We start from the raw sequence: 27,637 nt of genomic DNA, 5'->3' as shown, positions 1-27,637 counted from the left end.
TCAAGTATAATTAGTATATTTGTTATTGGTAGAATGGCATCATAACATGGGACTAAACACCACTATATGCCTCCATATACAAATATTTTTTTTTTTTTTTTTTTTTTGGTTTTTCGAGACAGGGTTTCTCTGTGCAGCTTTGCGCCTTTCCCGGGACTCACTTGGTAGCCCAGGCTGGCCTCGAACTCACAGAGATCCGCCTGGCTCTGCCTCCCGAGTGCTGGGATTAAAGGCGTGCGCCACCACCGCCCGGCCATATACAAATATTTTTTAAGACAGGGTCTTATGTAACCCAAGCTAGCCTCAAACTTAATCTGTAGTCAAGAATGATCTTTAACTTTTGATCTTCCTACCTCTACCTCCATGCTGGATTAGAGGCCACTGACAGAATTATAAGCATGTTCTACTATACCCAATTTATACAATGTTGAAGACTGAACCCAGGGCCTTAAGCTTATCACTAACTTACATCCCTAGCCCTAAAATATTCTTATTTTGTATTAATATGCAAATAACTGCCATATCCAGAACTCTCTAAAAATATGTATTACAGAAAATACAGTAATTATTTCCTATTTAGTGTGCACATATATTTGGTTCTGTATACTATAGTATCTCTTTAAACCTTTCAGACAATTGGCATGTAACAGTGATAAAATTACTGGCCTAGCATCCTCAAGGCCCAGGGTTTGATACTCAGCACAGCAAAATAGGTAATTTTCATCAAAGTTTAAATTTAAGACATCATTCTTTAAAATGGAAGCAATTTTGGGTTTTTTTTTGTTTGTTTGTTTGGTTGGTTGGTTTTTGTTGTTGTTGTTGTTGTTGTTTTTCCAAGACAGGGTTTCTTTGTGCAGTTTTGGTGCCTGTCCTGGATCTATCTCTGTAAACCAAGCTGGGCTCGAACTCAGAGATGCACCTGGCTCTGCCTCCCGAGTACTGGGATTAGAGTGCTGGGATTAAAGGCGTGCGTCACTACCACCCAGCAGAAGCAATGTTTTGATACACTTAAGATATTATTGAAGCCGGGCTGTGGTGGCACACAGCCTTTAATCCCAACACTCTGGAGGCAGAGGCAGGTGGGTCTCTGAGTTCAAGGCCAGCCTGATCTACTAAAGGAGAGATATTCTTTGTGCAGGGGAGATGAATCATTGGGTAAGAGCAGTTGCTGAACAAGCATGAGGGCCTGGGTGAAAATTTCCAGAACCCATATAAAAAAAAAAAATCTAGCTGTGGCCATATGCACCTGTAATCCCAGACTGTGGGAGGCACAGAGAGGAGAATTAATGGGGCTTGTTGCCATCAGCCAACCCCATTCAGCCAAGATACCCTGGCTTGGAAGGAATAAGGCAGACAGTGATAAAGCAGGACACTCAACATCCTCCTCTAGCGCTCCCCCACACATGCACATACACATTTTTTTAAAAGACACTCTTAAGGCCGGGCGGTGGTGGCGCACGCCTTTAATCCCAGCACTCGGGAGGCAGAGCCAGGCGGATCTCTGTGAGTTCGAGGCCAGCCTGGACTACCAAGTGAGTTCCAGGAGAGGCGCAAAGCTACACAGAGAAACCCTGTCTCGAAAAACCAAAAAAAAAAAAAAAAAAGACACTCTTAAACCAGTCTTGGTGGAGCATGCCTGTAATCATAGTCCTCAAGAGGCAAAGGCTGAATTGCAGCAAGTTCAGGATACCCTGGTCTACCTACCAAGTTTCAGTCTAGCTAGGATTCACAATGAGATGCTTTAAAAAAAAAAAAAAGTACTCAATTATAAGTCTCTAAACCAGTTGATTCTTAGAAATTCCTCTACTTTATAAAACATGAGAATAACCAAATTAACAAATCAGATACCAGAATGCCAAAAATTAAGTCATTAAAAGGGAATCCAGAGAAAGAGCCAGTTGTGAAAGAACAGGAAGTGATGTATACTCCATTTTGTGGATGACTATTTAGAAACATAAGCACCACACTAATCTGGAATCAACTCAGACTAACTGCTCTCATTATTCTCTGACAGTGGCATCAGGGGTCATGAAATAACCCTTAGACAATTCTTTCCTTAATAATGAATTTATTTAAGTGATCACCAACATACTTTTGTCACTTTTAGGGAAGAGCTCCTACCAGCTATAGAGAAGATACTTTAGTTCTAATATGAAATAGTAAGCAATTAAACCTACACCCTGTGTATATGCTTGAATTTTGTGGCCATTATTGATAAATCGCTCTTCTTGCATCTTTCCAAGATAAAAACAGTCACTCTTTACTAAGTAGTATGTTTGGATTTATACTTGCTAGTATGATATGACCATTATCAACAACAAACCATAAAACAGAAAATTAAGCATCATGGCATAATGTTTCCTGTATGAAGAAAAAACTATATATTCTGAAAACAGGACAACATACACTTTGTGTCATGAAGTAAAGGTTCACATGAAGTTGGTCATAATAGCTCAGCACTCAGAAGGCTAAGGCAGAAGGGCTGCCACAAGTTCAAGACCAGCCAGAACTGCATAGTAAGAACCTCCCACAACAAAAAAAACAACAAATTCCAGGCACACTGGCACAGGTTAGGCATGAGGTTCAGTTCAGGGCTAGCCTCAGCTACACAACATTTGAAGATAATCTGGACTACACAAAACCTTGTTCCCCCACATCTCCAAAAAGAAAGATAAAGGTTCAAATGAATGGTACTATTTACATTAAATGAACTGAGATGAATATTAAGATAATAAGTAAGGCAGAAAATTTCATTTTTGAGAAAAACATAATGTAGCTTTCTCAAAATTATGAAATAAAAGAATTGAGGGCAGGCACTGTGGCCCACACCTTTAATCCCAAGCACACACCAGAGACAGGCAGATCTCTTATGAATTTGAGGCCAGCCTGTCCTACATAGCAAGTTGTAGGTGAGTCAGGGAACTCACTACTATATAGTAAGACCCTGTTTTTTTTTAAAAAAAAAAAGTTTCTACTGGATGATGGCACACACCTGTAATTCTAGAACTCGGGGAGATTGGAGACAGAGGTATCAGTAATTTAGTCATCCACAGCTACACAGTTACACTAGCCTGGGCTACATGACAGAACTTAAATCAATGCCTAGCACTTCTGCTACATCTTTAAATCCTTGTCCTCAATTTAAAAGTAACGCTCAGACAACAAATATGACTTGTTAATAAAATAAGACATATTAACATTTTAGTAATCTTTATTACTGATAATATTCACGTATGGAACATTTTTAAAACACTTCACTACTAAATCTAATCAGTTAAATAAAAAAATGGAGTCAAGTGTGGAGGCTCACACCTGTAATCCCAGCACATGAGAGGGTTAGGCAGGAGGATTGCTGAGTCCAAGGCAACCTGAATAGAAAGACTCTTTCTTTAAAAGGAGGGTGGAGGGGGAGGCATGTGTGTACATCAAGACTCCTTTAAGGAAGAAAGAAAAAGTAAAAAATGTACATTAAGACTTCTTCAAGACTTGAAGGCTAATTTTTTTATTTCAGAAGGCACTTGCCAGAATGCCAAAACTGTTTTTTTCTTTGTTTTTCGAGACAGGGTTTCTCTGTAGTTTTGCGCCTTTCCTGGAACTCACTTTGTAGACCAGGCTGGCCTCGAACTCAGAGATCCGCCTGGCTCTGCCTCCCAAGTGCTGGGATTAAAGGCGTGCGCCACCACCGCCCGGCCAAAAATGTTATTTTTATTCTACTCTACTAAGGACAAAATCAACAAGTACTGTTGACAAATCAGACAAGATGGTTTCTTTTAAAACAAGTATGACATTGAAGCAAAAGTGGGGGGGGGGGGTACAGGATACAGATCACAACGTAACTGGGTGCATTACCTTGCATTTCCTTAAGAAGCAACATCTGCTACATACAAGTTTGTAACATAATCATTTTCAGAAATTTCTGTATCAATGTCATGCAAAATAGTATTAACCTTACAAAGTCACAGCCCGGGGCAAATGTCTGATCATCCGACAGTTTGAATGTAATAATTTCTAATAAGTCTCCAAGAACTACAAAAGCTAAAGAGAAAAAAGGAGGAGAAAGAATGGAAGGGATATAAAATTATTTTATTAAATCCTAACGAAAACTAACCCACCCGACCCCCGGGCCAAAAGTCAATCCAGGCATCTTCCTCTCTCAAAACAGAGCTAGAGAAACATCAAAACTGTTCTAACATGAGACCATATCCCAACAGTAACAAGAGCGGACATACTTCCCATGGACAGATCTCAGGGGAAGAATCCAAACAGTACTGTAATCGATTTAAAACTAAAGGGAAAAAAAAAAACAAAAAAAAAACTAACCTCTCCAAGGGAAGCGCCATTACTTGCCGCTCCTGCCCACCCCCCCATCAGTATATACATGGGTCTGTGTATGAAGAAACTGACTTGGACTTCTGCAGCATTGCAGTAGACTAGAGAGGACAGAGGGGGGGGAGGATGGGGGGGTAGAAATGCTTCCATCACCCCCTACAGAAGAAAGATAGGGATTTCCTGAGGGGGGGGGGGAGTTATCCAGTTAACTACTCAGAGCATTCTCCATTCCCAAGAATACAGACAGTACAAAGGAGGAGGAGCAGGATGAGGAGACCAGAAAGGGACCTCGCGCCTTTAAATCGGGGTGCACGTCAACTCAAATCTCCCTACTAGGGCCACACCTTCCCAGAAACACCCCTTCCACCACCTCTTCCGGTGACCCTCAGGAAAAAGGAATGCAATTGCTCTGGCCCCTAGAAACAGGAGGGCGCCCAGCTCACCAGCTTCTCCACCCCACCCACAGAATCACAGACCCTCCTTGTCTCCCTCCCCCACTCTACCCCTAGATCTGCCACCCAGAGAGGCCTGAGTGGGCCGAATTTCCCCGCCCCCTCCATGTCTTCCTCTCCCAAAGCAGAGGTGCCCTTACCCCGTTCGCCGGCAGGTCTGGGGCGGAGTAGGCAGGCGCAGACCCCTGGAGCGCTCCGGTGGCCGCGGTGCTGGAGAGCGAGGAGTGAGGAGGAGGAGGAGGAGGAGGAGGAGGGGGCCCGGCGACAGACCGCCGTCCCCCCCCCCCAGCCGCCCAGCCCAAGCTCTGCGACAAGGGGCCGGGGGGAGGAGGGGGGGGACGAGGGGACGACCGGGGTCGAGGAGGCGCCCTTAACGCTCGGGCTCAGTTAAGATGGCGCGGGGAAGTGCCGGGAGCCGCCGCCGCCGCCGCCGCCGCCGCCGCCTCGGGGGAACCGGCCGGGGCCTCGGCCGCCTCCGGTCCTCACAGCCGAGGCCCTGTCGGTCCCCCGCCGCGGCCCCTCGGCGGGCGGGCCCACGCGCACCCCTCCGCCGCCACCAGCACCCCTGGGAAGGGGGCGCTCACAAAGGGAAGACAGGCCGCGGGCCGGCGGGCGGGCGGGCGGGCGGGCGGCGGGGCGGGGTCCCCAGGGGCCGAGCGGCCTGGGAGTTTCGCGACTGCTCCGCGCTCTCGGCCCGCCAAGGGCGCAAGGCGAGCGGGACCCCTCCTCTCTCCTCAAGCGGGCGGCGGCACCGACTCACTCTCCTCGCCACCCTCCCTCTCTCCTTCCAAGCCCTGAAGCCACAGAGCTCGGCCGCTGCCCAGGTTCCCCCCCCTTCCCCAACACCACTCCCCTCCTCCCGACAGACATCTCAGTCTCAGATCTCGCGAGGTTTCTTGCCTGACAGGCCCGACCCTGCGCGGGACCCGACGGCGTGTGCGCGCGCGCGCGGGGGCGCGGGCGCGCGCCCAGACACACATACACACCCGGGAGCGCGCGAATGCTTAACGCTGGGTGGTGTGGCCCGAGCTGCCGGGAGCGCTAGGGCTTGGTCCGGTTCCACCCTCAGCTGGGTAGTGCCACGCGGGCGTCAGGTGCATGCTGTGCAGCCCGGAAATCCAAGGGAGAGGAGCTTGTCTGCACGCTCCTTCCCTCTTCCCACCTCCAGAACATCAGCCTCCCACTAAGCCTGCCAAAGGGAAAGTTTGCTCCAAAGTGTAGAACATTTCATTCCTACACACCTTAGTTGGGCTCCTCGTGGGATCCAGGGATAAACTTGGCAGCATAATCACTATGTAGCTGCGTTTGTGCGGTTCTAATAGTTGAATCTGGAACGGTTTGGAACGGCAGTTCGACTTGCCTATAAACCATCCTGTGCATGGAAAGCAACTTCACAAGGCTTTGTGGACTTTAGGAAACTTTTCTCAGTATAAAAGCAGCAAACTGGTGACACACCCCCTTTAATCCCAGCACTCGGGAGGCAGAGGCAGGTAGATCTGAGTTCTAGGACAGCTTGATCTACATAGTGAGTTCCAGGTCAGTCACGGATAAACAGTGAGACCCAGTCTTTAAAAAAAAAAAAAGTGGTTCTTTCTTTAAAAGCAACAAACTAAAGGATCCTATGCAAGAAAGAGATAAACCTTATCGTGGGTTTAGAAGCAATTTTTACAGTCATCCAGTAAGCCCTGCTGTGGTGGCGCACGCCTTTAATCCCAGCACTTGGGAGGCCTACAAAGCGAGTTGCAGGACAGCCAGGGCTATTAAACAGAGAAACCTTGTCTTGAAAAATAACCACCACCAGGGGCTGGAGAGATGGCTCAGCGGTTAAGAGCACTGACTGTTCTTCCAGTAGGACCTGGGTTCAGTTCCCAGCACCCACATGGCAGTTACAACTGTCTGTAACTCCAAGATCTGACGCCCTCACACAGACATATATGCAAGCAAGACACCAATGCACATTAAATAAATAAAAAATAAAATAAAATAATAAAAAAAAGAAAAAAAATCATCCGGTAGTGCTTGTTTCTCCTCTCTCTCTTACACACACACACAGGTCTCTCCAGTCACCCCTTATCCCTGGCTAGCCTGGGACTCCTTATGTAGAACAGACTGGCCCATCTGGGCCTCCTGCAATTGTTATTCAGGAACCAACAAGTGAGCGGGCAAGTGAGCGGGTTGTGATGGTGCACACCTGTTGTGATGGTGCACATCTGTAATCCGTAATCGCGCCACACAAGAGGCTGAGGCAAGAAATTGCAAGTCTGAGTTCGAGGCTGAGTTTGGGCTCCATATTAACACACTGCATATATATATATATATATATATATATATATATATATATATATATATATATAGAGAGAGAGAGAGAGAGAGAGAGAGAGAGAGAGAGAGAGAGAGAGAAGAGAGAGAGAGAGAGAGATGGTTCAGCAGTTGAGAGCAAGTACTGCTTGCTCTTGCAGAGGACAGGAGTTCAGATCCCAGCACCCATGTGGGGCAGCTCATAACCAACTGTAACTCTAGCCTCATACTATCCGACGCCCCCGGTACCCTCTAGCAGACCTGCATTTGTGTGGATTTTGTTCTGTTTTCCTAGTGTGGTGGCCCGTGGCTATCACTCACTCAGCTTTTTGGTGTTGGGTGTGGAGGCCGGAGAATCAGCAGTTAAAGATGAAGGTAAACTAAAGACATTGAGCCAATCTGGGTTATATAAAACTCTTCTCAAAAACAAGCAAACACACAAAAAGAATGCATAAAGTCATTTAAGAAAACACGTGCTGGGGCTGGGGGGATGGCTCAGCTGATAAAGTGCTTGCCACACAAGCAGGAGGTCATTAGTTCGGTTGTCCAGCAACCTATAATCCCCATACTGGGGAGATAAAGAGGATGCCAGGGACTCACAAGCAGCCAGTCCAGCCAAATAGGGCAAATTCCAGGTTTAGTGAGAGACTTTGTCTCAAAAAACAAAGTGAGTGGCTGGGAGGAGAGGAGGGAAGGGAAACAGCAGTCGGGATGTAAAATAAAGCTATATACATATATGTGTATATATATATATACAAAACAAAGAGGGAAAAAATAAAGTGAAGGGTCAGCAAGATGACTCAGTGGGTAAAAGGTCTTGCCTTGAAAGTCTGGGGATCTGAATTCAACCCGTGGAACTCAATTAAAGATAGAAGGAGAGAACTGATTCCACAAAGTTCTCCTCTGACCTCCACACCTCTACTATAGTATTCCTGCCGACATACACACATCATACATCCACATACTAACAATGATGTTTTTAAAGTGGAGAGGCAGGCATGGTGGCTGGTGCATGGCGGCTCACTGTGGTATCATAAACCCATATACTAATAATAAATATTTCTTTTAAAAGTGAAGGCCAAGGCTGGGTGGTGGTGGCGCACACCTTTAATCCCAACGCTCGGGAGACAGAGCCAGGCAGATCTCTGTGAGTTCGAGGCCAGCCTGGTCTACAGAGCGATATAAAATTATTTTATTAAATCCAGGACAGGCACCAAAACTACACAGAGAAACCTTGGCTCAAAAAACAAAACAAGCCGGGCGGTGGTGGCGCACGCCTTTAATCCCAGCACTCGGGAGGCAGAGCCAGGCGGATCTCTGTGAGTTCAAGGCCAGCCTGGGCTACCAAGTGAGTTCCAGGAAAGGCGCAAAGCTACACAGAGAAACCCTGTCTCGAAAAACCAAAAAAAAAAAAAAAAAAAGTGGAGCCCAGGCATGGTGGCTCATGCCTTTCGACCCAGCATTTGGAAAGCAGAGGCAAATGGATCTCTGTGAGTTCAAGGCTAGCCTAGTTTACATTAGTAAATTCCAGGACAGCCAGGGATATGTAGTGAGACCCTATCTCCAAGGGAAGAAAAAGTGGAGAGAGCCATAAAAAATACCTGATCCACATGCACAAGCTCCCATGGGCAAACACATATACACATATACACAAAATTATGGACTGCCTGGTGATGGCACATGACTGTAACCTCAGCGCTTGGGAGGCTGAGGCAGGAGGATTATGATTCTAGGCCAGCCTTGGCTACATAGGGAGACCATGTGTCAACAACGCCAACAAAGAGGGGGAGAAAAGGAAAGGAAAATCTGCTGCCTGGGGAGAGTTCTGATGTACAGCAGTTGCCTAACATGCATAAGGTCCTAAACTAGACTACTAGGCACCATCATGGTGGCTCCTTAACCAACTTAACAACTTCAATAAGTAGATCTGTCCTGGTAGTTTTGTGAGCAAAATTTTACTTTGAAAATGAAAACATAATTTAATTTAAAGAATTCAAAATTTTAGTAAACTATGGAAGTAAACTGACCAGCATCAGAAAAACAAGCCCTCTGCCTCAGCAGAATGTGCACGTGACTCATCCTCAATACTCCTGCTGGAGTCAAGAGCCTTGTTCTGTGAGTCATTGATTCCTCTTTCTGCCTATACCCTCCTCGACTCTCAAAGGACAACTTCCTCTCAGCATAAAAACGCATGCACTAGTTTCTCCATGGGGATGGGGAGAAGTAATTATCTTCACCTCCCTTCCCCTTCCTGACCTGTCTTTTTGGGTAACTATTAATCTTGCACCACCACTGAAACTTGATCATATTGACCTTGGTTGCTATATCTAGTGAAGTCATTTAATCCTTTCCTCCCTGTAATCTACAATATTTGATATATAACTGTCACTCCCTCCACCTTGAACTATTTTTCCTTGGCTTTTCAACACTCCTCAAAAACCAGTTTTCACACGTAGTGGTGGCACACATGCCTTTGGTCCCAGAGCTCAGGAGGCAGAGGCAGGTGGATCTCTGAGTCAGAGCGAAATCCAGGACAGGCAGGGCTACAGGGAAACCCTGTCTCGAAAAAAAAAAAAAAAAAATAATAATAATAATAATAATAATAATAATAAAGAAATTTTCTATCTTTCTTTCCTGACAGGGCCCCTCCCTCTTTCTCCACTGAGCACTTAAAATATATGTCCCTCTAATTCTGGTCTGTTTCAGCAAGAGATTGTCAGCATAAGAATGTTTTCTCCCAGAGCCTGGGGTTATAACCCTGTAATGGAGCACATGCCGATCATGTGGAAAATCTGAGTTCAATCACCAGGACACATCTCCACACACACACCTCAAAATATTCTCTGCTACCTACTTACTTCATACATGGGGATAGAAGGAGATTCGAGCCTTCTCATAGTATTTTTATGGGAAACTTCAAACAGATAAATAGAATTAGTATAGAATAATAATCTCTCTGACTGCTTTGCAAGTTGCCTTGATTGCAAATTTTTTATGCTGGGGGGAGGCAGGAATCAAGTCTCTGTATCCCAGGCTGGCCTCAAACACTCTATGTAGTTAAGGCTAGTCCTTAATTCCTAATCCTTCTGTCTCCAACTCGTAAATTCTGGGATTACAGGGTTGTTCTATCATGCCTAGCTAACATTTTACCTTTTTTTTTTTTTAAGGCTGTGCCACCACTGCCCAGCTTTATTACAACATCTTTATATAATTTGTCTAAAATTTTAATAGCATTTAATATCAATCCATGGTCGTTTATCCCAGTAATTTCCAAAACACCTTTTACAGTTCATTTATCTGAATTGGGATCTGCACATGATTCACCCTTCACGCTCGATTAATCAATAGGTACTTGTTTCCATGTACAAAAAGCTCCCCGTCTCTTATACCATCTCAGTTTGTCGGTTTTCTTTCTCATCACTTGTTTAAAGTTTACTTGCCAAAGACATGAGATCATAATGCCAGGAACGTTAGCTCATGCTCGTAATCCCAGCACTCAGAAGGTTGAGGCAGGAGGATTGTTGCAAGTTCAAGGACAGCCTAGGCTACTGTGGGACCCTTTCTCAGAAACACACACACATACACACACACACACACACACACACACACACACACACACAGAGAGAGAGAGAGAGAGAGAGAGAGAGAGAGAGAGAGAGAGAGAGAGAGAGAGAAGGCAAATATCCTATAGAATTTTTCCACATCTGGACTTCAATCTAGATCCTCATGATGTCTTTCACATTTGCTTCAAAGCTCACATTTCCTGGAAATTAGTAGTTAAATCTAAAGGTTTGATTGTATTTAGGATAAACTTATTTTTGTAGGAATGATGTTTCTAAAATATTTTGTGGCCGGGCAGTGGTGGTGCACGCCTTTAATCCCAGCACTCTGGAGGCAGAGACAGGCGGATCTCTGTGAGTTCGAGGCCAGCCTGGGCTACCAAGTGAGTTCCAGGAAAGGCTCAAAGCTACACAGAGAAACCCTGTCTCGAAAAAACACAAAAAACAAAACAAACAAACAAGCAAATAAAATATTTTGTGGAAGTTTGGGGTTTTTTGGGTTTTTTTTCTTTTCTTTGTTTGTTTTATTTTGGGTTTTTCAAGACAGGGTTTTCTGTGTAGCCCTGACTGTCCTGGAACTCATTCTGTAGACCAGGCTAGCCTCGAACTCACAGGGATTCTCCCACCTCTGCCTCCCAAGAGTTGTTATTTTTATTTTTTAATTGTGTGGGCGGGTGTGGGTGAGTGGTGGTGGTGGTGGTGGTGGTGGTGGTGGTGGTGGTGGTGGTGGTGGTGGTGAGTGTGTGCATGGAAGTGAAGATGCCTGCAGAAGCCAGAGACTTCAGATCACCCTAGGGCTGGAGTTAAAGGCAGTTTTGAGCCAACTCAGGTGCTCTGCAAGAGCCATGTGAGCTCCACACTGCTTTTCGTTTTTTGATTCATGGTCTCCATAAGTAAGCAAGCTGACCTTGGAACTCGCTACATACCCCAGGCAGGCTGACTTCAAAGTTGTAGCCATCTTCCTGCCCCAAGCTTCAATGTACTAACATTGCAGGGTGCACCCCCATGGCTGGCTCACACCTGGTGTTTTTATATTTTGTTCTGCCACTACTCCAATCTCATACTTAACCTCCACCTCAGCTGTTTCAAGTTGTTCCATTCCTCCCCATTTCCCTAGCATAGAGAGAAGAGGTGTTTCGGTTTGCTTAGGGCTGAGAATTAAGCTCAGATTCTCAAAACAAAATAAAAACTGTTCCTACCATCTTGACCTATTACTATAAACTATTAATACATTGTTCCCAGGGTGTAGGTCAAATCCCTACGCCTTGTCTAGTTCACTAATGTCCTGCAACATTCAAGTTAAAAAGGATTTTTTATATCTCAATTAGGCTTCCTTTGAATCTGTAAATTAGGGCCAGGAAACCGTTAAGAGAAAACAATTAGTACCAATGATGTTTTGATCTTGATAGAAAAATTATTCTCAACGTGACAAAATTCTATCAACATTAATACTTCCATTACAAGTAAACCAAGGTACTAAGAGCTTGCACCATATGTTCCAAGTCACATGGCTGGTAGATGAGGGCAGGGCTAGAATCTGAACCTAAGCATGAATGAATCCAAAGCACACTGTCTTCCTGTCATCTTGTATTCTTGTCAACTATTGACCAAGGATATGTGTGATATGAACGTTTCGGGTATGTGTAAGAGATGCCCAAGTATGTGTCACGTCTGTTGGCTGTTGTCATACATATATCTACATGTGGAAAAGATAGTTTGTCAGTGTGTCATCAGGTGCCCTGAAAATCATGACCATCTGTCCAGTGGAACAATTCAGTACCGTAACCCAGTAAAGAACTGAGTCACGGTGACTCAATTTAACAACGACTTATTGGCATGTGGTATGGTGGCTTACACCTATTAATCCTAGCATTTAGGAGGCTGTTGCAGGAGGATTTCCTTGAATTCAAGGCCAGCCTAGGCTCGAGAGTAAAACTCAATCTAGAAACAAACTAACTAACAGGCCCAGAAAACAAGGCCCAGCATCATGGTTCAACAGGTAAAGGCACCTGTCACCAGCCTGACAGCCCGAGTTAGATCCCTGGGTAGGACTCACATGGTAGAGGGAGAGGACCTCTGAGTTCGAATGCATACAGTGACACATATGTTCCTTCCCCCACCACACACAATAAGTGACTGTCACAAAAATTTAAACAAACACAAAATACTATATGATGGAATGGAAAGAAAAGAAAAAACCTTGTTGAATTTCTGTTGCATGTCAGCCTTCTTTTCAGTTTTTGGAGACAGGGTTTCATGTAGGTCATCTAGCCCAGGCTGGCCTGGAACTCATTATGTAGCCAAGAATGACCTTGAACTCCTAAACTCCTGATCCTCTTGCCTCCACTTCCCCTGGACTGTGATTATAGGTGTATACCACCACATTAAGCCAGCTTAAATAAACAAAATACAGATCTAATGTTTAGAGTTACTCTGTGGCAAGTAGTGTTCACATTTTTTGTTTTCTGTGGTCTTCCTAGACTCCTTGAAAAGAGGTGATATAATGATGGTTCCCATTACACATAAACTTGGAGAAGCTAAGTAACTTTGGGTAACATTGCACAGCCACTAAATACAGACAGAACACAGACTCTGGGGATTTGTTTCGTTTTTGTTTTTGAGTCAGGGTATGACTACATAGCCTTGGCTGGCCTGAATTCACTATATAGATCTGGCTGACCTGGAACACACAAAGATCATCCTGCCTCTGTCTCCCAAGTGCTGGGATTAAAGGCATGAGCCACAATGCACAGCCATTAAAAATTAAAAAGCAAAAAACAAGGGTTGGAAATGTTGCTTCATGGTAGAGCTCTTGCTTAGAATGCATGAGGCCCTGGGTTCAATCCCTAGTAACAGATTAAAAACATCTAAGTGAGAAATTAATTGTTGGCGGTAATCCTTCTATCCAGTGTCAGTTAATGTTAGCTTCTTGCAATCACATTGATATTTCCTATAGAAATCTCTATTCCCACTGGGCAGTGTTGGAACACAACTTTAATCCCAGCACTCAGGAGGCAGAGGCAGGTGGATCTCTGAATTCAAGGCCAGCCTGATCTACAGAGTTCCAGGAGAGTCAGGGCTACAAAGAAACTTTGACTTGAAAAACCAAAAGAGAAAAAGAAAAAAGAAAAGAAAAGAAAGGAAGAAATCTTTATTCTCTCACAAGAGAAGAAAAAAATAAAATAAAATAGAAAGCTGAATGAGAGGATATACTTTGGTAAGAAGGATGTGTCTTAGAGTTATCCATTTAGAAAAGAACAGTGAAGCACTCCATGGAACCAATAATCATCCAATAAATCTATACATTACTAGAAGCCCATTCAATGTATTCTGGAATGTTATCAGTGGACCCATGAATTTGTTTCTCCATTAAGCCCTCCTCCCTCCTTCTGTGTTTATCTCTCTTTCTCTTGGATAATTAGAGTCCCTGACTCCCATTTTTCCATGTAGCCGTCATAGACTTTGGTTTTAAGTGCCAGGAGCAGCCTATAACAGCAGATTGCAAAGTGGCTGTCATTCCTCACTCAGATGGATCTCTAGAACAATGCCTGATAGAAGCAATTTCACAGTCTAGAAAATAAAGCTGATCATGAACAGAGTTACTTTTTTATGGGGGTGGTATATGTTTTTTTGCTTTGGTTTGGTTTGGTTTGTTTTTGTTTTTTGTGGTTTGTTTTGTTTTGTTTTGTTTTGTTTTGTTTTGTTTTGAGAAAGGGTCTCCCTATGTAGCTCTGGCTGTCCTGGAACTCGCTATACAGACCAGACTGGCCTCACACTCACAGAGACTCTCCTGCCTCTGCCTCTCCAGTACCAATGCCTGGTTTCAGCATTACTTCTTCTTCTTCTTCTTTTTTTAAAATGATTTATTTATTTTTATTTATGTGCAAAGGCATTTTGCTTGCATGTATGTCGGTATTAGAATGTTGAATACTTGGAGCTGGAGTTACAGACAGTTGTGAGCTGCCATGTGGGCATTAGGAAATGAACCCAGGTCCTCCGGAAGACCAGCCACTTCTCTTAACCAGTGAGCCATCTCTCTAGCCCCCAGAGTTACTTGTCAAGCCCTTCGTTCTCCAATGATAGGATCCATCTTGTGAACATCTTTTTCAAACACCAGTCTTATGCACAAAGCCATGTGGTGATATATTGTATAACCTAATAAAATTTGCCTGAAGATCAGAGAACAGAACAAGCCACTAGATTAAACATAGATGCCAGGCAGTGGTGGCACACACCTTTAATCCTAGCACTTGGGAGGCAGAGCTCCGTCTGGATCTCTGTGAGTTCAAAGCCACCCTGGACTGCATTAGATTGACTCAGTCTAGGAAAGGAAACAGAGCCAGGCAGTGGTGGTGCACACCTTTAATCCCAGCACCAGGGAGGCAGAGGCAGGCAGATCTCTGAGTTTGAGGCCAGCCTGGTCTACAGAGTGAGTTCCAGGACAGCCAGGGCTACACAGAGAAACCTTGCCTGGAAAAAAAAAAAGTGTGTGTCACCATTGTCTGGCCTCTATGTTTAATCTAGTGGCTTGTTCTGTTCTCTGATCTTCAGCCAAAGTTTATTAGGGTACACAATATATCACCACAAAGCCATAGGTTTGATTCCTGGCACTGGAAAGAAGGAAGGGGGAATGGATTGGGGAGGGAAGCAGGAAGCACTGAGGAATGAAATCTTTTTAAAATATTCTGCAAGTGGAAGGAACAAATCCTTCCCTTTTAAACCACAAGAATATGTTGGATCAAGGTACCAAAAGATGGCAGCATGCAATTCAGTCTGAGAAAGTCCTGACCTGGACCGCTTTCAGTCTCAAGTATCAGATAAACTTCTGCAGCAAGCCATGAATAAGTTAAAGCAGCTGCCTAAAAGAAGAACGCAGCCCTGGAGAAATTCACCAGTGGCTGGAAAGGAGGTGCAGCTGTCACTGAAAACACTGACTTTGCAGTCCCAGCTCCATCACCCACTCTCAACGACCACCTCACCTTGTATCATTAAAATAAGCATGGTGAGCGCATGTCTCTTCATCTGTGAAATGGGGTTAGTTGACAGCTGAGGACTCAGCTCGTTAGTGAATTACTTGCTTGACATGCACAAGACTCTGGGTTCAATCTGAAGTACCACTTAAAAAAAAATGGAGTTGACATTAACCCCCTAGGAGGGTTACAGGAGGATTACATAAAATACCATGTAAAACGCTTAGCTTAGCTCTGTGCCTAACCCATGGAAAATGTTTTACATGGTTAGCTATTATTGCCTATGTGTAAGGGGGTAAATATTTATCCCACTGCTCTGACACTACTCACTGGCAGGCATCCCACGATCAGTGTCTCACAACGGTGATTGTCTGGGACATCTGTGACGATGGGAAAGGTTAGGCAGAATGTTTGTGGACTGAGAGGTTTTTTTGGAATTTATCTTCAAGACCAATTGGTGATTTTGTCATGGTTTTTCTTTGCCTGACATCTGCTAAGATTCAAAAACAAAAAGCTATGTGTATGCTCACCAGCTTCATGCCACACAGGAAACAGAAACAGCTGGTAATCAAAACCTAGAAAAGCCCATGTTCTTAACACCCTGGAATTATCTTTGGGCTTCGTTCATTTGTTTGTTTAAGACAGTCTCCTGTTGCCCAGGCTGGCTTTGAGTTTGTTGTGAACTCAACGAGGGTCTTAAAGGAAGTCCTTGAACTTCTGCGCTCCTGCCGCCAGTGCTCAAGTGCCTCAGTTATAAACGTGTAATGGGGACCAGAACTTAAGGCTGTGTCCATGCTGGACAAGCACCCTACCACCTGAAACACATCCCCAGCCCCACCTCCAACTCCTGGTCCTCCAGCCTCCCGTGTTCCGGTGCTAAGACGACAGGAGGGCTGCTGCCACATTTGTCTAAGGATCTTGTTGTTGGTATTGTTTTTTTTTTTGTTTTGTTTTGTTTTTTGTTTTGGTTTTGGTTTTGGTTTTTTGGTTTTTTGAGACAGGGTTTCTCTGTGTAGCTTTTGGTGCCTGTCCTGGATCTCATGCTGTAGACCAGGCTGGCCTCGAACTCACGGAGATCTGCCTGGCGCTGCCTCCCGAGTGCTGGGATTAAAGGCGTGCGCCACCACCTCCTGGTCTGCCACCACCGCCCAACGGTACTGTTTTTTAACTAAGTAGTAATACTGAACTAGTGAGAAACCTTTTTGTTTTGGTTGAAAGTGGCAGTTCAGCCAGGTATTGTAACATGGCCATAATCCCAGGATTCTGGAACTGGAGACCAAAGAAAGATCAGGACTTCAAAACTATGCTTGGCCACATAGCAAATTTTGAGGACAGCTTGCGTTATTTGATTCCCTGTCTGAAAAAGAAAAAAAGAAAAAGAAAAAAAAAAGACAATTCAAATCAAATGAGGGTGGGGATGGGGGGGACATATTTATTACACCATGAAAAGTCAGTCTCCGAAACTGAAAGTGTTGTAGAGGTCAGGGAGAGAGTCCTTACCCAGCATGTCGGAGGTCCTGGCTTTGATCCCAGTGTTTGGGGGAGAGGGAGAGAGAGAAAGAGAGAGAGAGAGAGAGAGAGAGAGAGAGAGAGAGAGAGAGAGAGAGAGAGAGAGAGATGGAAAATTCTATTCAATTGTTCGTTTGCTTATTGTGCAGCACTGGGGACCAAACCCAAAGACTTGTGCACACTGGGCAAGCCCTCTGCCATGGTTCCATCCCCAGCACTTCTTTTTCTCTCTCTATACACTGTACTCAGCCCCCAGTTCCTGGGTATGTTCCTCTATATAGTGCATCTTGTTTTAAAGCTGTATGTGTCCATACTCAGAACACAGGTACAGCTGATAAATTTGGATTCTTCGGTGTTTCCCAATACTGCCACTAATGTCATGTACTCCAATCCTGAATATTGTCATTGATACCATACACACACAGGAAATGAATCTAAAAGTTCTCTGATATTAGTATGCCTCCCCCCCCCCCCTTTTTTGTACTAAGGGTTGAATTTCAGGTCTCATACATGGTGAGCAAGTTCTCCTTTTACCGATACTGTCTTTAAGTTTTTATTTAGTGTGTTTGTATGCATGAATGGTGTATGTGTGGTGGTTAGTGATTTTAGGAGTTGGTTCCCGCTCTCCAGTGTGTTCCAGGGATCAAACTCAGGTCACTGGGCTTGGCAGCAGTGGTTTCACCCACCGAGTCATCTGGTCAACCTGATAATAGAAAGAGCCTTTTCCCCCAAAGTTCCTGTTTTATGTAATATTTCAGCTTGCTTAGTACTTGAGCTTTCCTGCTTAAACTGCTTTTCCCTTGCCCACTGTCCAGAAACTTCCGAGCAGGGGACAGAGATCCGATACAGTTATCAAATGGCACTGTGTAAATGGTCACCCATATACCCCCTTTTCGTAAGTTTCCCTCACACAGAGCATGGGATATTGTAAATATGGAACTGAAGGCAACTGAAGAGCCAGCCAGATGGCCTATGAACCAACCCTGGCAACCTGAGTTCAATCCTACATGGTATAAGGAAAAAACAACCCCCAGTAGTTGTTCTCTGATCTCCACACACTGTGACATGCACTGACACACACACACACACACACACAGAGAGACAGAGACACAGAGAGAGAGAGAGAGAGTAAATTGAAATCATTTGAAACTTCAAGTTGAGTGGTTCTCAACCTGTGGATCATGACCCCTTTGGCAAACCTTTTATCTCCAAAAATACTTACATTACGATTCATAACAGTAGCAAAATTACAGTTATGAAGTAGCAACGAAAATGATTTTATGATGGAGGTAGTCACCACAACATGAGGACCTGTACTAAAAGATCACAGCGTTAGGAAGGCTGAGAACCACAGCTTTATGAGGACTGGAAGGTCAGAACTGGAGACTTGTGAACTGTTTCCGGCTTTCATAATGAGTTTCACAGCGATCACACTGAGGACGGATTGCAGCTTAGTGTTTTGTTTTGTTTGTTTGTTTTTTCATGTGGCAAAAGAATGTTGGACCAGGGGTGGAGGAAAAGAGGACTGAGAAGAATGGCCATTAAAGATCCAGAGCTACACCATCCTCGTTTAGCCTCCTAAAAGCAAAGGGAAACTTTTCGGTCTGGTCTAACAGCGTATAGACTCCAAATGAACAACCCTGAGAAAGTTAGCATGGGCGCTTCCCCTGGCTTTTAATCTTAGCACTCAGAAGGCAGAGGCAGGAAGATCTCCATGAATTCAAGGCCAGCCAAGGCTACATAGTGAGACTCGGTCTCAAAACAACAAACATAAAAAAGCCTCCCTTGGGCCATTTGCTTCACCAAGCAGTAAGACTTTTGAGTCACTCTACCACAATAAGTATACAGAAAGGATATTCCCAAAAGGAACGTAGGATACTTTTGCCAGAAAAAGAGAAATACAGGACAGAAAGAAACAACAGATGTTCACTAACTACAAAGTAGAAGTTAACTGTTGGTGAGGCCAAATGATGCAGTTCTGTGGGCATGCTGGTTAGAGGAGTTCTGTGGGCATGCTGGTTAGAGGAGTTCTGTAGCATGCTGGTAAGAGGAGTTCTGTGGCATGCTGGTTAGAGGAGTTCTGTGGGCATGCTGGTAAGAGGAGTTCTGTGGGCATGCTGGTTAGAGGAGTTCTGTGGGCATGCTGGTTAGAGGAGTTCTGTGGGCATGCTGGTAAGAGGAGTTCTGTGGGCATGCTGGTTAGAGGAGTTCTGTGGGCATGCTGGTTAAAAGAGTATGGAGACACCTAAGGTGGAAGAAACCATCACCTCACTACAGCAAAACTGCCTGTCTATGATCTCTTCTGGGAAATAGGGCATGCTAATGCAATGGGATATTTATTATTATTATCATCATTATCATCATCATCATTACCATTACTTTTATTCTTTTATTTTTATTATTGCTTTGGGGTTTTTTTTTTGGTTTTTTTTTTTTTTTTTTTTTTTTTGGTTTTTCAAGACAGGGTCTCTCTGTGTAGCTTTGCACCTTTCCTGGAACTCACTCGGTAGTCCAGGCTGGCCTCGAACTCACAGAGATCCGCCTGTCTCTGCCTCCCGAGTGCTGGGATTAAAGGCATGCGCCACCACCGCCCGGCTGCTTTGGGGTTTTGTTTGATTGTTTGTTTGTATGGTTTTGGTTTTTTGAGACAGAGTTCTTTTGAGTGACAGCCCTAGCTGTCACAGAACTCAATTTGTAGACCAACCTGGCCTTAAACTCACAGAGATTGCCTGCCTCTGCCACCAGAGTGCTGGGATTAAAGGTGTGCACAATCCACTGTCTAATAGGGTATTTTTTTAATTTTAATTCTGTGTTTATGGGAGTTTGTCTGCATGTATGTCTGTGAGCCACCTGGATGTAGTGCCCATAGAAGCCAAAAGAGAACATGAGATTCTCTTGAAACAAGAGTTACAGACAGTTGGGAACAGCCAGGTAGATGTTGGGAATAAAACCCAAGTTCTCTGGAAGAGCATCCAGTGCCACCTCATACTTCGAGACTTTAAGTTTCACAGAGAGGCCTACTAGAAAATGCATGGTTCATGTGACAGTTGGAACTGTGGCATGCATGTTCATCCCATGGAGAAGCATTCCAAACATTCCTAGAACCTCAGATAACCCTGCAAACATCCGGCAGGTGCAAGAACCCAGAAACACCCACAGGTCAAACACATAGTACCAAAGTAGCGGCAAATTTTGAGGACTCCAGCATGCGAGCAAGCCTTTCTTTGCCTAGAGTTCTCTATCATGCTCACCCCACAATTGCTTCTCTCTGTACACTGTAGGTAAACAACATTCATGCACTCCATTTGATTTCTCCTTTCTACACCTACCCCAATGTCTAACACATCACAGAAAATGTTGTGGAATGACTGAACTGATAGACAGTACTCATTGAATGTCAGCTATGTACGCCATACCAGGCTCTGGATGTAGACATGAGTAAGACAGTACACACCTAGCTTCAAGAACATAGCCTCATGGGAAAGAAAAACTCTTTGGTTATAAATGACACAAAAGCAGACTCAAAGCAGCTTAAGGAAAACAAGAATATTTTGGCTTCCACATGCTTTTAAAGTATTTTTAGGTAGGTAGCGAATGGGGAGTTTTTTTGTGCCAGGTTGGCAACAGAGTTCAGGGGTGGATAACATGTTCAGCATGCGTGAGGCCCTGGGCTAGATCTCTCTCTGCCTCAATTCCACCATTTATAAAAGTGAGTAATAATCATCCACACTTAATATGGTTATTGAACACAATAAAATAAGTTCAGTGTTTCTAATTCTCCCTGATACAGGATTGAACACTCAATAAACATTAAATGTTTCATTATTTCTCCAAAATGCCAGAGAAAACCTTATGACACCCCAGGCTCTGATTGAATCTGAAGGTCAGCTTGCCATTCCTGAGCTGGACCTAGGGGAATGCTGGACACCCGTTTACTCTGATAAATACATCCCATCCGCGGGACGCCCTAAACTCAGCATGACCACCCCCGAGTAGACTGTGAATAAAGGAGAGGCTGCTTCCCAGGAAGAAACTAAGGTACGGTGACCAGAAAGAAAGACAATGGTTGCTAGCTAGCAAAGAGAAGAGATGAGCAGCACGATTGGCTTTGTGGGGCAGTCTGACTGGCGCCATGATCAGGATAAGCATCAAAGTCAATCTGGGGAGCTCTGACCTAGACAGGAAAGAACTGAAGAACTGAGAACCCCCAACACACACACACACACACACACACACACACACACACACACACACACACACACTCCCCCCTCGCCCTGCTGCCTGGCTGACCCGAGAGCTCCCAGGCTCACATTGTCACCGTTTTGCAGCTCCTAGGGCTGGCACATCCTTGTCCCTGGTCCGGTTTTCTATTCACTATGAGCTCTTAGGGGTTTTATTTGAACTTTCTCTTCAGCTTTATCATTCAAAACACCCAGATGGGGCTGGGGATCAGGTGCAGAGGCAGAGCTCTGGCCTAGCAAGGGCAATGCCCAGGCTCATCAGTTAGCATGGTGGTTCATGCCTACAGCAACAGTACTCAAGAGGCTGAGACAAGAGGATTACAATGAGTTTAAAGCTAGCCCCGGACTATAGAAGTGAGAGGTCCGAGAGACAGTTTAGTGAGCAAGGCACTCACCAAGCCTGACAACCTGAGTTTGATCCCCAGGCCCCACATGGTAGAAAGAGAGAATTGACTCTGGAAAGTTGACCTCTGATCTCCACACAAGACCATAGCACTTACATGTCCTGCAGGCACACACACGTGCAATAAAAATATATATTTAAAAAAAACTTCAAGTGGTCAGGGGACTGGGGAGACAGCCCAGTCAATAAAGCGCAAGAATGAGGACCTGTGATCCAATCCTCAGAGCCTACTTGAAAGCTGGGTGTTGAGACTGGAGAGACGGTCAACAGGAAAGAGCACTCATTGCTCTTGCAGAGGACCAGGGCGTGGTTCCCAGCATCCACATGGTGGCTCACAACCATCCATAACAGCAGTTCCAAGGGATCTGATGCCCTTGGAACTTCCACAGGCACCAGGCATGCATGCAATGCACATACACACAGGTAGACAAACACTCAGGTAGACAAACACTCATACATAGGAAATAAAAATAAATAGATCTGATGGGCGGTGGTGGTGCATGTCTTTGATCCCAGCACTTGAGAAGCAGAGGCAGGTGGATCTCTGTGAGTTCGAGGCCAGCCTGGTATACAAATTGAATTTTTGGTATACAAATTTCTCTGTTACACAGAGAAACCCTGTCTCAAAAAAAAAAAAAAAAAAGTAACAAACAAGCAAACAAATGGGGCAAATGCCTACAATCCCAGCACCGGGAGGGTGGGAACAGGAAGATGCCTGAGGTTTGCTAGCCAGTCTATCCAAATGGGCAAGCTCCAGATTCGGTGAAAGACTCTGTCTCAAAAAATAAAGTGGACAGTCATTCTGAAAGACACCTCTGGCCTCCCCATACATGTGTATATACATGTGTACACACAAACATACAAGAATAAAACAAGAAGTGAAAACAAAAATCCCAAACAAACTCCACTCAAAAAAAAAAAAAATTGTGTTCTGGATTGGGAATATAGCTCAGTTGGTAGAGTTCTTACCTAGCATGTATGAAGCTCTGAGTTTAACCTCCAGCTTTCTGTAAACCAGACATGGTGGATGATAGCTGTATCCTAGAACAGGTGGAGGCAGAAGGATCAGAAGTTCAAAATCATCCTTGGCTACAAAGCAAGTTTCAGGCCAGCCTGGGCTACATGAGACTGTCTCAAAAATATAAAGAGAAAGAAAAAAAAAGGGAGAAAGAAAGGAAGGAAGAGGGTGCTGTATTAAATCCTATTCCCATGCCATTTCTAGCTTTGGTGACTCCCACTTCATTATCAAGCCACAGTCAGCTCTCCCATACACAAATGCAAAGATGTCCCACACCCCTTCTGCTTGGGATCTAGACAATGCATTAAGAAAGCTAGCCTTGCTCTCAGATCCTGCTCTTCACACAATGGGAAGAGCACAGGATTGAGACACCTTGGTTTCCTGGGAGGGAACATTCCAGCTGTGAAAAACCCAAAGTTGTGAATTGTCAGCTGGTGACTGCCCATGAAACCTGTCAAGATGCCTGGCAGCTCAGCTGAGAACCTAATTACCAGGTACAAAGAGAGACAGGAAAAACGTGTTGCCAGAGAGCTCCTGGTCAGACAGAATGAGGTGCAGTGTCCTGGCCTCATCATCAGCCTCCTCCTGCTCCACCTAGAGCAACACACATTAGTATAATTGACAGTGCACGTGTTTACTGTCTGAACAAAGGAACCATGTCCAGCCACAGCCCGGTGTCAGCTGAGCCTTTGGCAATCGCATGAATTCAACAGTGGCATCTGAGTTGGCAGCATAAACACTTTGGGTATTCTTGATGCCAAGGACAATATCATCCTATACTTAACTTTTCTCTGCGGTTCACACAGCCTGCAACCACTCCTCCTTGTTTTTCTGGAGTGAAGGAGATCCTTCAGGAGGGATATCAACTTACCAAAGGTCACACAGTCAATCAGCAGTCCAGCATCGTCTCTTCCAAGAGGGAATATAAAAATATTACAAGAGGGCTAGAGAGATGGCTCAGAAGTTAAGAGCACCAACTGCTCTTCCAGAGGACCTAGGTTCAATTCCCAGCACCTACATGGCAGCTCACAACTGTCTGTAACTCCAAGATCTGACACCCTCACACAGACATACATGCAGGCAAAACACAAATGTACATAAAATAAGAATAAATAAGTTATTTTTTAAAATTACAAGAAAACCATTGGCATAGCGGGTAGAGACAGAGATGGCCAAGCCCAATAGCCTGAGGTTTAGTCCCAGGATCTACCTGATGGAAGGAGAGGGAGCCAACTCCTACAAGTTGTCCTCTGAGCTCTATACCCATGTTGTAGTATACACCCCACTCCTCCACATACACAGAAAAAAAAAATAGATGTGAAAAGGAATAATATCAACGGGCGGTGGTAGCTCAGATCTTTAATCCCAGCACTCGGGAGGAGGGGCACTCTGTGAGTCTGAGGCCAGCCTGGTCTACAAATCGAGTTCTAGGACAACCAGGACTACACAGAGAAACCCTGTCTTAAAAAAAAAAAAAAAAATCAGCCGGCGGTGGTGGCGCACGCCTTTAATCCCAGCACTCGGGAGGCAGAGCCAGGCGGATCTCTGTGAGTTCGAGCCCAGCCTGGGCTACCAAGTGAGTTCCAGGAAAGGCGCAAAGCTACACAGAGAAACCCTGTCTCGAAAAAAAAAAAAATCAGTCTAGGGCTAATGAGATGGCTGGAGCCAGTAAAGGCACTTGCCACTGAGTCTGATGACTTGAGTTCAATACCTGGAACCCATGATAGAAGGAGAGAACAGATTCCCAAAAGTTGTCCTCTGACTTCCTTAGACATAATATGGCATGCATGTGTATACACACACACACACACACACACACACACACACACACACACACACACACACACACACGAATGAATAAATAATTGAAAAGAAAAAGCCAAAAGCCATCAAGAGTGGAGGAGGAAAAAAAGAGAGAGAAAGCCATCAACCTTCATTAAGAATCCTCCAGTTAGAGAAAAACAGTGTTTATCTTTCTTTGCACAATTGCTTCAGCAGTTCTGGAACATAAATGATATCTTTCTTGTTAGGAAACACCCCCACACCCCCACACACACCTTGAAAACAGTGACCTGGGCATTTATAGTAACAGGGAGCCCAAGAAAATACTTACTAATCACTTACTGTATTCCTTGCTTCTATCTATTTAATCTGCAAGCCGATTGGTAAAGTATATATAGAGATGGTCCGAATCCTTACCTACAGCCCAGGAGGTTAGGCAAATTGTGTGAGTTCAAGCAGCTAACAACTGGCAAGGCAGCCATTTGTGGTAGCTCATACCTGCAGTCCCAGCTACCTGTGAGGCTGAGGAGGGAGGAGCATGTGAGTCTAGTAGTACAAGGCCCTGGATTTGGTTCCCAGAAAAACTTTCTTTTAATAGCCTAGTACACACATGATTTTTCCTCCAAGACAGGGTTTCTCTGTGTAGCTTTGGAGCCTGTCCTGAAACTCACTCTGTAGACCAGGCTGGCCTTGAACTCACAGAGATCTGCCTGGCTCTGCCTCCGGAGTCCTGGGATTAAAGGCATGCGCCATCACCGACCAGCTATATAAAAAAAAATTAATGATAATAAAAATAAGTAAATAGCCGGGTGGTGGTGGCCCACACCTTTAATCCCAGCACTCGGGAGGCAGAGCTAGGTGGATCTCTGTGAGTTCAGGGCCAGCCTGGTCTACATGGGAAGATCCAGGACAGGCACCAAAGTTACACAGAGAAACCCTGTCTCTAAAAAAACCTAAATAAATAAAAATAAATAAATAAATAAATAAATAAATAAATAAAGTGTCTGGTTCAAATAGAAGGCATTCAGGCATCTCTGACAACATACTCCATCAGATTCAAAGCCACAAAGAACCGGGAGCCAGGGTGGAAAATGGGGAGAATGAAGCGAAAGAAGGGGTCAGGGAGAAGAGACCAGGAAGGGGATCTGGCTAGGAAATTTAACAGACAGCGGGAGTCCTTCTCAGAGACCGCCTACCAAGACCCACAGAACGGAGCTGGTAGACTGGAGAAGCTGTAGTCTTTTCTCCCTTTTTCCATTTACCACTTATTTTCTCTTCTGTAAAAGGATTAGCAGGATGAACTCAGTGGGAAAGGAGGCCCCTGTGGGATCCTGTTACCAGCCATCTGTGTTCTGTTCTTTACTTTCGAACAAGACGGCTCCAAAACTCTGAGCTGGAGAGGGAGTTGGAGCTGCATACAGATCAGCGGAGCTGTTGCTACCCGCTCTGACGCCTGGCAGGATGACTCAATCCTCTGTGCCTGGAGGAGTCAGCTGTGGTCCCCTGGAGCCTCCTACTCTAGGGAGGAAAAATCAGAGAAGTGGGAAAGTGGCTTGGAAAAAGGGAAGGAGGACCCTAGCTTTGGGGCAGGGATTCGGGCTGGAAAGGTAAATTGGGACACCCTGAGACCTCAGTGAACAGTTCCAGCTGACCATGGCGGGGGCGGGGGGGCGGAGGGGGATTTAAGGCACGAGCAAGAAGAGCACAATCTTCCGTAGGTTTTAGCTGCTGCCCAAGAGGGGTATACATACCGTGTGGAGGATGGCAGTCGGTAAAAGCCATATGGCTGTGTCCCCAGGAATTCAGCTCAAACGCAAACCTCACTCACCTCCCGGGTGGGTTTTGTCCAGGTACAGGCAGCTCCCGCTATTTCCCGGCTTTCAGAAGATCGTGCCGACTCCTCCTGTTCCTACTGGGCACCATTAATACTTTAGACCGTGTTTGTGCTGAACAGTTGCTAGCATCAGACCTCTCCCCTGGTCATTCACTCAGATCTCTGAGATACAGGCAATTAGGAAGAAGAAACCATGCCAGGAAGCTCCTAGGTAGCCTTCCTGTTTGCCCTGCTTTCAGTTGCTTGTGTATCCATAGTGCCAGGAGGCATCTGGATTTACCCTATGCTAATACATAAACACGCTGCTCCACCCCCACAACAACCCCAGGCTTCCCTCAAAGAACTGTCTTTTCTTTTGGCTCCTTATCACTCACCAATAAACAGTCCCCGTCCCCCCACCCCCACCCCCCACCCTGGTTTGGCTTCCAGTTGCCATGGCAACTCAAAAGCAACGGGTTGAAGCTGCCAATAAAGGCATCTGCAAGAGCTCCGTACAGCCAGACTCCTTTAAAAACAATAGTACAAAGTGGAATCACCGCTACATCCACCCTCCCCCTCCACCCCCCATACACTCTCCATTGTTGGGTTTATGGAGAAACTGGCAGTTTTTGGAATATCCAAGAAAGGGGTTGCTTAGCCCCAGAGGAAAGGTTTTCATGCCCTATACAATGATCTTTTTAGATCCTAGCCTAGAAATCTGACCAACTGTCAGGTGTTTGCAGCTGTACAAAGGCCAAGATATTTACAAAATAAGTCTTTCTGTGTTCTTTCCTTCTATGTCTTTTCCTGTTGTTGTTGTTGTTGTTGTTGTTGTTGTTGTTATTCAAGACAGGGTTTTTCTATGTAGCCCTGGCTGTCCCGGAACTCACTATGTAGACCAGTCTGGCCTGGAACTCAGAGATCCACCTGCCTCTGAGGCCTCCCAAGTGCTGGGGCTAATGGCGTGGGTCAACTCAACTCGCTGTGCTTGCAGGGAAGAAACCGGGTTTTCCTTATTTCAGGGGTAGAACTGCTGGCTGGTTTCACACAGAGGGCTCTGAGAGATGGCTCTGGGCTTAAAACACTGGCTATTCTTCCAGAGGACTTGGGTTTGGGTTTCCCAGCTCCCACAGGAAGGCTCACCACTGTCTATAATGCTGGTGACCAGGCACACATGTGATACATAGACAAACGAAACCCTCATACACATAAACACAAAAATAAAAATAGGAAAGCATGAGCAGACTCTTGATAATAGTCAG

The 27,637-nt window shown here is 45.0% G+C and overlaps 1 protein-coding gene across 4 annotated transcripts in view; it reads right to left on the bottom strand.

Moving 5' to 3' along the window:
* Nucleotides 1–26,721, bottom strand: part of Taok1 (TAO kinase 1) — a 122,423-nt gene extending 95,702 nt beyond the window's left edge. Inside the window, exons 1-2 of one of the 4 annotated variants that reach the window (XM_052755941.1) lie at nucleotides 4,922–5,080; nucleotides 3,948–4,035 (exon numbers count right to left, since the gene is read on the bottom strand). The gene's annotated coding sequence lies outside the window, so the exon portion shown is untranslated. Of the gene's footprint in view, nucleotides 1–3,947; nucleotides 4,036–4,921; nucleotides 5,081–26,390 lie in introns of those variants that run through there. The other 3 variants (XM_052755942.1, XM_052755940.1, XM_052755939.1) reach the window with 3 other exon arrangements.
* Between the last annotated feature and the right edge of the window lie 916 nt (nucleotides 26,722–27,637).

Source organism: Peromyscus californicus, unplaced genomic scaffold (genome assembly GCF_007827085.1).
Source record: "Peromyscus californicus insignis strain IS unplaced genomic scaffold, ASM782708v3 Scaffold_3__1_contigs__length_106647218, whole genome shotgun sequence".
Taxonomy (NCBI): domain Eukaryota; kingdom Metazoa; phylum Chordata; class Mammalia; order Rodentia; family Cricetidae; genus Peromyscus; species Peromyscus californicus.
This window is presented reverse-complemented; position numbering and strand designations above follow the sequence as displayed.